This window comes from Rhinoderma darwinii, unplaced genomic scaffold (genome assembly GCF_050947455.1).
Source record: "Rhinoderma darwinii isolate aRhiDar2 unplaced genomic scaffold, aRhiDar2.hap1 Scaffold_499, whole genome shotgun sequence".
Lineage (NCBI taxonomy): Eukaryota > Metazoa > Chordata > Amphibia > Anura > Rhinodermatidae > Rhinoderma > Rhinoderma darwinii.
Genome location: NW_027464046.1, coordinates 183,634 through 192,923, shown reverse-complemented (window position 1 = coordinate 192,923; position 9,290 = coordinate 183,634). Strand labels below are relative to the sequence as shown.

Sequence of the window (9,290 nt, the reverse complement as noted above, 5' to 3'; positions counted from 1 at the left end):
ATTTTAGGAATTTGTTTTTATGAAATGCACAAGTATTATCTTTTAGACAAAAAATTCTCTCCTGTTTTAAGTAGAAAATGTTTTTTTAGCGAATGGAATTCTATAATATGATGCCACCAAGTGCCCTTTTATAAATTGTATGATTTTAATCTGACAATTTGTATTTATTTTTTAACCATTGTTGTAAAATTTGAATCCCTATAAAAATGTTGAAAAATGTTAATTTATTGTAAAACCTGAAAAATTTTAAATAAACGGTTACCCCCAAAGTTGGGGTAGTCAACTTAAAAAAAATCTGTTCTTATCAGTTTAATATCTGATACGTCCCCTATCTGGGGACCATATATTAAATGGATTTTTAGAACAGGGAGATGGAAATAGAGCTTGCTCTGTCCACTCCACGCATTGACCTGGTATTGCAGTATTTCCAGGACCGGTGCACCCTTTCCTTATGTGTTGACTAAAATCAGATTCCAAAAGTGTTTTTTGTGTTTGCCACTGTTTCTGTCTTTCTGAAGGGATCTCCCCTTTTAATCCCATTATTTCAACACCTGTTGGACAATGCATGAGTGATAATGAGCTAATTGATTAAATGCAATTAATGAATACATTGCCACCTCTTGTTTTGTGTCGTCTGTGTGTCTGTGTTTCCGGCATTTCACATTGGAACAGCTCATTCACCTTCCTTGTCTTCTCTCCGCCCTCCCTTTTAGGTAAGTTAAAGAGCTGCACCTGAGCCAGCCACTGATTGATGCAGCACCACAGTCAAATAGTGGAGTGGAGTAGGGGAACAGCAAACAGCCATTAAAGCCGCCCGCCCGCCACAATGGACCTACCTGTGTACACTAGATGGATGTGATGGAATGTACTGTCGTCCCTACATTTCAAGAAGGAGTAAGAATTGCAGTTGCAACAAAGCCTTGCTTGCCTACAAAGAGAGCAGCAATTTGGATTTGTTACTATGTTACCTAGAAGAATAACAAACTGTGCAAGGATGGAGGTTGTAGGAGCAAGGAGAAGTTGTCTGTAAAGTTGGTGGATGCTTATTTTCCATTTTGCAGTCCCTTGTCTCCCTCTTGTGGCCTCCTGGAGGCAACTAGCTGTGCAAAAAAAGACAGCCTGGCGGCCGGCTGTTGCAGTGTTGCCCTCTCAGGCAACACTGAGTGACTGACTGAGCCGCACCGTCTTATATAAAGTTCAGACGGAACTTTGCACGTGTCATAGTGGAGCCCTGAGGAGCCAGAGCCAGCTTTCTGACATCATAATGGGGCCTCAGAGATAAAAGCCTGGGCCCAGGCAGTGTTGGTCAGTGCTGCTCAGCAGGCAGCACTGGACTGGACTGGATTACAGCTGATACAAGGTGTGAAGGAACAAGGGGTGGCTGTGGGCATGCACTTGCTGCCGCTGCCAGTGTTTATCTGCATGGCAGCAGGGCATTTGGGCGTTGCCAGGAAGGCGTTTTTATGTAGATTCCTCCTCTTTCAGCACTGCATTGTGGTGCAAGCAAAAGAAGCAAATCCTGTCTGGCTTCCTCTCCGGCCTTTATTCACCTCCCGTGTAGCTGTGAGTGTGTGAGCCTGCAGGGCCCCATGGAATTGCCTAGAAGTAGGCTGAATCGCTGCAAGGGCTGAACAGCAGTATCGGGCAGGCTCGGGCAACGCGCGGCCCGTTCGGGTTATCGCTTCTCGGCCTTTTGGCTAAGACCAAGTGTATTTATACAGGAGGTTTTTAGTCAGAAGGTGCTCAGGTACCCTCTCTCTCGGCCTCGGGGGATCGTCCAGGTTCGCCTGGACTTCACCCCCGTGCTGCTATTTGGGAGAGAGGCTTAGTCCTGAGCAACGAGTTGCGATCCCCCCCCCAGCCCTTTGGTGTGTCTCCTTAAAGCCAAAGGGCGCAGCGCAAGCTGTGCGGTACCGACCTGGCCACGCAAATGGCAGGCGGACCTGATGCGGTGCCGGTATACGCCCGGTTGAGGAATACTGCAAGATTTATCTTGGCAGAGGGTGGAGGCGGTCCTCGTGGTCTCAAGTTCCTTGTCCACGATATTTTGGAAAAGCGGTTGGCGGTCCACAAGAACGAGATTTTGGCGATCCAGGACTACCCAAGGCGTGGAGTGTACGACGTGACCTTTATGGGAGAAGGAATCCTCCGTGATGCCATGGGAAAAGCTGAGAGGCAACAAGGTGAACTCATGGCCTTGGGAGTCCAGGTAATTGAACACGCTTTTGAAGTAACCAAACTCGTAGTGATTAAAATGTATTCCCCATACGTGAAAGATCAGGAAGTGGCGGCGTTTCTTGCTGCATACTTTAAGAACGTTAAGCTGCTGGGGAGAGTTATGAACGAGTGCGGTGTGTGGACCGTCAAATGGAAATTTATTGTTACGCTAATAAAGGACCCCTCCACCCAAGAAACGAAGCTACCACCTGCTCGTTTTAAACTTGGGAATGTGAATGGCGACCTCTATTTCTCAGGAATGCCAAACTTCTGCAGGGCCTGCGGTACCTATGGACATACCAGTTTTAACTGCGATGTCACCTGCAGGAACTGTGGAAGTAAACAACACACAATGAGGGAATGTACAGAAGAGAAAAAATGCAATTTTTGTCAAAAAACTGGTCATCTTTATTATGCTTGTCCACATAGGTACCGAGGCGAAGAAGATGAGCAACCCGAGGTGCCCCCACGTGCTCCACCAGCAGAGCAGTCCCGTCCTCAAGGAGGAGAGCAAGCTGTTGCGGCGAAAGAGCAGAGAGGTACCTGGGCTTCAAGGGTACGGCCAGCCGAAGCCAAAACAGGTGCCTCTCAGCCAGCGACCTCAGGGGATAAAAATGAGCCCAGCGCGAAGGAAAAACGGCAGGCCAAGAGGAAGGCAGAAAAGGAGCAGGCCATCGATGAACCTGTGGCATCCCAGACGGCTGGTTGCTCAGGCGGTGCCGGGCCTGCTCCTAATCCTGGGTCTCTAGAGACCGACTCGGAAGGAGAAGACTGGGTACAGGTGGGTCCCCGTAAAAAGGGGAAGCAAGAACGTGCCAGTAGGAGGGAGACAGGGGAGGAGCAGATGGATACGTCCGTGCGGAAAGATGTGGCTCCTCCTGGGACCCCCTCCTCGCCTGCACTGGTGAGGAGGACGGGCACTGCTCCCTCCGTATTATCGGACACCCCGCCATGCGCACAACCTCCCCCTCTAGACCGGCCTTCACGGGCCCAGGGGGGAGAGGCGGGGCCCTTGGGGGACCCACCAGACATGGACCCAGTCGGTCAACCGAGAGAGACCCAGGTGAGGCTGTGCGAGTCTGGGCTCCCCGTGTACGAGGTGAGTGTTGCTGGCTCAGCTCTCAGCGACAGTAGTTCTTCTCCTGCCTCGTCCCTCTTTTCAGTTGAGTCGGATGAGGGCGGGGCCATGAGTTCAAGTGAGGTTTCGGGTATTGCTGGTGGAGGAGCAATCTGATTTTAAGTACGCCTATTATTTATTATTTTAAAATCAGAATTTTGCTTTTACTCTCCACGATGTCTGAGCTCATGGGAATCTCCCTCAACGTGAGGGGCGCCAAGTCAAAAGTGAGAAGGGTTGCTCTCTTCAATTTTTTATCTTGCCTGGCAGCCTCTGTATTTTTCCTGCAGGAGTGCGGCATTCCCCATACAATGAGATATGAAAATTACAAAAAGGATTGGAAGTATGGTCCATCCGTCTGGTCTGGATCCAACGAGTCCAGATCAGCAGGGGTCGCCATTCTTTTTAAGGGAAACGTTTTAATTGATTTTATTCAAGAAATCTTACCAGGACGTATTTTAATGGTTAAAGCTTTTATTGATGGTGTAAAGTGGCAGTTTTTAAATTTTTACGGATCACCAGAAAAGAACGAAAGAGCGAGGATGCTGGAGATTTTACCGCTTTTTATCAACACATCTGAGCCTTTTATCCTCGCAGGTGATTTTAATTGTATCCTGAGAGGAGAACGCCGGCTTACCAACAGTACAAGTAGGAACTATGACAAGACCTCTGGACTGCTCAAGGATATCGTGACTGATTTTAAATTAAAAGACATATACAAAGAATGTAACAGGAGCAGTCCAGAGGAAGCCGGCGTTACCTGGAGCAACGCCACCTGTAGCTCCAGGATTGATTTTATCTTTTGTTCTGAAAATTTACTGCCTTTTAATTGTGAAGTTTTAACCAATGTGTTTTCAGATCACAGGCTTTTATCTTTTAAAGTAAAGCATGATCTTAATAATATTGTATGTAAAAAGTCCTGGAAGATGAATGTTTCCCTTTTAGACGATCCACAGGTTTTAGCAGATTTTATTGAATTTTACCAAGAAAGCAGGCGGGTAAGAGATACACGTACTCCCATCAGTGCATGGTGGGAGAAAATGAAAAAGAAAATTAAAGATTTTTTTATTAAGAAAAGCGTGGCGAAAGCCAAAGAGAAATACGCTTTTTTTAAAATTCTCAATACCCGTCTGCAGACCCTGTACAAAATGCAAGATCATGACATAGACGTTAAAGATGACATCACCAATTTGAAAAAGGAGATAGCCCAGTGCCTGGAGCAGAAAGGTAAAGAGATTATATTCCGTTCAAAAATACAACATGTGGAGGAGAACGAGACCTGCTCCAGGTACTTTTTTAAGAAAATAAATAACAAAAAGGCAATTATCAAAAATATAGAAGGGGTGTCAGATGTACAGGGTCTTTTAAGTAAAGTTCATGAGTTTTACACTGACCTTTTTAATGTTAAGACTGTGGATCATAATTTTATGCGTGACTCACTGAAGGAGATTACTACTGTTTTAGACCCTGTCTCCCAGAATTTTTTATTACAGGAGCTGACGGAGCAGGAGGTTTTAGAAACTGTCAAAAGTTTTAAAACAGGGAAAGTTCCCGGACCGGACGGTATACCCAGTGAGTTTTATGTAAAATTTTATGACATTTTAAAAGAGGATCTTTTTAACCTTTTTTCTGATGTTTTTAATTCCAAGATGCTGCCTAAGTCCTGGCGGAAGGGTGAGGTCTCCCTGCTGTATAAGACGGGTGACATCGCAGTTTTAAAGAATTGGAGACCAATAACCCTTCTAAATAGCGACTATAAAATTATGGCTAAAATATGTGCAAATAGATTAAAAGCCATAATACCCCACATTATACACTCTGACCAGGGGTGTGGGGTGCCAGGCCGCAGCATCTGGGATAATTTAAACCTAATAAAAGACGTGATTGAGGACACGAGGTCTAGAAAAGGTAAACTAGCCATTTTATCTATAGACTTTGAGAAGGCGTTCGACCGTGTCTCTCATTTTTATCTTTTTAAGGTTTTAGAACGTATGGGTATACCTGAAGGTTTTTTATTATCTATTAAAGCCTTTTACAGAGAATGCACCAGCAAAATTTTAGTGAATGGTTTTAAGACACAGGACATATTTTTAAACTCTGGGGTGAAGCAGGGGTGTCCCTTGTCCCCACTGCTTTTTATATGTGCATTGGAGCCTCTGTTATGCGCAATTCGCCGCGATAAGTGTATCCGTGGAGTCCCCCTGCCCGGGGGAGGCGGCGTAGAGGCCAAAGCAGTGGGGTACATGGATGATGTGGCGGTTTTATGTAGGGACGCCCTGTCGCTTCAGAGAACCCTTAGGCAAATCGAGTTTTATTGCTGTGCTTCCGGTTTTAAGGTAAACTTCAGCAAGAGTAATATTTTAAACATAGGAAGCATGGCTCTTAGAGATATACCGGTTCCTGTGTCTGATAATATTAAAATTTTAGGTGTCTCCTTCAGTGAGTACGACAATGGTTTTATCAGTTGGGACATGGTGGCGCAGAAGGTAAATCAAAAAATATGCATGTGGAACATGAGGAAGCTTACCATGGAGGGAAAAATTTTAATAATTAAAATGATAATTTTACCTTTGCTTTTATACTTAAGCATGGTTTTCCCTCCTCCCACGGTTTTATTAAGAAAAATTACTAAAGCTTGTTTTACCTTCTTTTGGAGTTCCAGAATGGAGAAACTTAAACGTGAGACGGTAATGAAAATCAAACCAAAGGGTGGCAAAGACTTTCCAGATTTTAATAGGTTTCTTTTAATCAAGTACTTTTGTTTCTGTCTTAATTCTCTTTTTAAACAACATCATTGGTCTTATTTTCTACGTTTTAATACTGGGTTTTTTATGCGAAGGATGGGGTGGTTTGAAATTGTTTTAACCTCACCTTATGCTTTTAATCTACCAGCAAATTACGTGATTTTAGAGAAAATAGTGGCCTTGTTTAATTTTAAAGGGAAAAATTTTAATGACATGATAAACAGTAAGAAACTTATAAAAGACATAAGAGGAAATGAAGTCGTCACTAATATTGAAAATTTTAATAATGAACGCTGTGCTTTTATCTTCAAAATGGTTAATGTGTTTTATCTTTTTAATACACAGATGGACCTGGCCTGGAGCTGCGTTCATCAATGTCTTCCATGCCGGGCATTCCAATTCAGGAGAGGATTCACGAGGTCTGCTATCTGTCCGAGGGAAGGCTGCCAGGCTGAGGAGACCGTGCGTCATATTTTTTGGAGTTGCGATTTTACTAAACATATTTGGATAAAGATATTCCCTCTAATGAAGAAGATGGCAGACCTAAAGGACTTGAGTTACGAAATGATTTTATATGGACTCTTTGGATGCCCAACCGCGAACCAAAAGACTATTGCATGGAAGACGATGAACTGCGTAAAAGAAGCTCTGTGGAAGGCCAGGAACATCCTGATTTTTAAGCACGATGTTTTATCTGTTGACGATGTTTTAGGTCTTTGTTTTAGCGAGATGTACATTTATTATTTATTAGATAAAAAAAGAAATGCCACCCTTTCAAATAAATGGTTTGTAAAAGAATGGAACTCCAATATATAAGAATTTGCCACCATGTCCCCTTTTATGTGTTTTTATGTAAATTGATTTTATTACTGTAATTCATTGTAAAAAAGCTGTAATTTATTGTAAATGTTTTTGAATTTTAAGTAATAAATCATTGACACCCCCGCGAGGGGGTAGCCAACTGAAAAAAAATCTGTTCTTATCAGTTTAATATCTGATACGTCCCCTATCTGGGGACCATATATTGAATGGATTTTTAGAACAGGGAGATGGAAATAGAGCTTGCTCTGTCCACTCCACGCATTGACCTGGTATTGCAGTATTTCCAGGACCGGTGCACGCTTTCCTTATGTGTTGACTAAAATCAGATTCCAAAAGTGTTTTTTGTGTTTGCCACTGTTTCTGTCTTTCTGAAGGGATCTCCCCTTTTAATCCCATTATTTCAACACCTGTTGGACAATGCATGAGTGATAATGAGCTAATTGATTAAATGCAATTAATGAATACATTGCCACCTCTTGTTTTGTGTCGTCTGTGTGTCTGTGTTTCCGGCATTTCACATTGGAACAGCTCATTCACCTTCCTTGTCTTCTCTCCGCCCTCCCTTTTAGGTAAGTTAAAGAGCTGCACCTGAGCCAGCCACTGATTGATGCAGCACCACAGTCAAATAGTGGAGTGGAGTAGGGGAACAGCAAACAGCCATTAAAGCCGCCCGCCCGCCACAATGGACCTACCTGTGTACACTAGATGGATGTGATGGAATGTACTGTCGTCCCTACATTTCAAGAAGGAGTAAGAATTGCAGTTGCAACAAAGCCTTGCTTGCCTACAAAGAGAGCAGCAATTTGGATTTGTTACTATGTTACCTAGAAGAATAACAAACTGTGCAAGGATGGAGGTTGTAGGAGCAAGGAGAAGTTGTCTGTAAAGTTGGTGGATGCTTATTTTCCATTTTGCAGTCCCTTGTCTCCCTCTTGTGGCCTCCTGGAGGCAACTAGCTGTGCAAAAAAAGACAGCCTGGCGGCCGGCTGTTGCAGTGTTGCCCTCTCAGGCAACACTGAGTGACTGACTGAGCCGCACCGTCTTATATAAAGTTCAGACAGAACTTTGCACGTGTCATAGTGGAGCCCTGAGGAGCCAGAGCCAGCTTTCTGACATCATAATGGGGCCTCAGAGATAAAAGCCTGGGCCCAGGCAGTGTTGGTCAGTGCTGCTCAGCAGGCAGCACTGGACTGGACTGGATTACAGCTGATACAAGGTGTGAAGGAACAAGGGGTGGCTGTGGGCATGCACTTGCTGCCGCTGCCAGTGTTTATCTGCATGGCAGCAGGGCATTTGGGCGTTGCCAGGAAGGTGTTTTTATGTAGATTCCTCCTCTTTCAGCACTGCATTGTGGTGCAAGCAAAAGAAGCAAATCCTGTCTGGCTTCCTCTCCGGCCTTTATTCACCTCCCGTGTAGCTGTGAGTGTGTGAGCCTGCAGGGCCCCATGGAATTGCCTAGAAGTAGGCTGAATCGCTGCAAGGGCTGAACAGCAGTATCGGGCAGGCTCGGGCAACGCGCGGCCCGTTCGGGTTATCGCTTCTCGGCCTTTTGGCTAAGATCAAGTGTAGTATCTGTTCTTATCAGTTTAATATCTGATACGTCCCCTATCTGGGGACCATATATTAAATGGATTTTTAGAACAGGGAGATGGAAATAGAGCTTGCTCTGTCCACTCCACGCATTGACCTGGTATTGCAGTATTTCCAGGACCGGTGCACCCTTTCCTTATGTGTTGACTAAAATCAGATTCCAAAAGTGTTTTTTGTGTTTGCCATTGTTTCTGTCTTTCTGAAGGGATCTCCCCTTTTAATCCCATTATTTCAACACCTGTTGGACAATGCATGAGTGATAATGAGCTAATTGATTAAATGCAATTAATGAATACATTGCCACCTCTTGTTTTGTGTCGTCTGTGTGTCTGTGTTTCCGGCATTTCACATTGGAACAGCTCATTCACCTTCCTTGTCTTCTCTCCGCCCTCCCTTTTAGGTAAGTTAAAGAGCTGCACCTGAGCCAGCCACTGATTGATGCAGCACCACAGTCAAATAGTGGAGTGGAGTAGGGGAACAGCAAACAGCCATTAAAGCCGCCCGCCCGCCACAATGGACCTACCTGTGTACACTAGATGGATGTGATGGAATGTACTGTCGTCCCTACATTTCAAGAAGGAGTAAGAATTGCAGTTGCAACAAAGCCTTGCTTGCCTACAAAGAGAGCAGCAATTTGGATTTGTTACTATGTTACCTAGAAGAATAACAAACTGTGCAAGGATGGAGGTTGTAGGAGCAAGGAGAAGTTGTCTGTAAAGTTGGTGGATGCTTATTTTCCATTTTGCAGTCCCTTGTCTCCCTCTTGTGGCCTCCTGGAGGCAACTAGCTGTGCAAAAAAA

General features: G+C 44.4%; 2 non-coding genes and 1 pseudogene across 2 annotated transcripts; all 3 read left to right on the top strand.

The window, feature by feature from the left end:
• The first annotated feature begins 266 nt into the window (after positions 1 to 266).
• LOC142720522 (U2 spliceosomal RNA) lies at positions 267 to 447 on the top strand (annotated as a pseudogene).
• Positions 448 to 7,008: 6,561 nt separating this feature from the next.
• On the top strand, positions 7,009 to 7,203 carry LOC142720473 (U2 spliceosomal RNA). Its single transcript, XR_012873257.1, has one exon. It is a non-coding gene; the product is annotated as a U2 spliceosomal RNA (small nuclear RNA).
• A 1,230-nt stretch (positions 7,204 to 8,433) lies between these two features.
• Positions 8,434 to 8,624, top strand: LOC142720501 (U2 spliceosomal RNA). The gene has a single exon (XR_012873283.1). It is a non-coding gene; the product is annotated as a U2 spliceosomal RNA (small nuclear RNA).
• Positions 8,625 to 9,290: the final 666 nt, after the last annotated feature.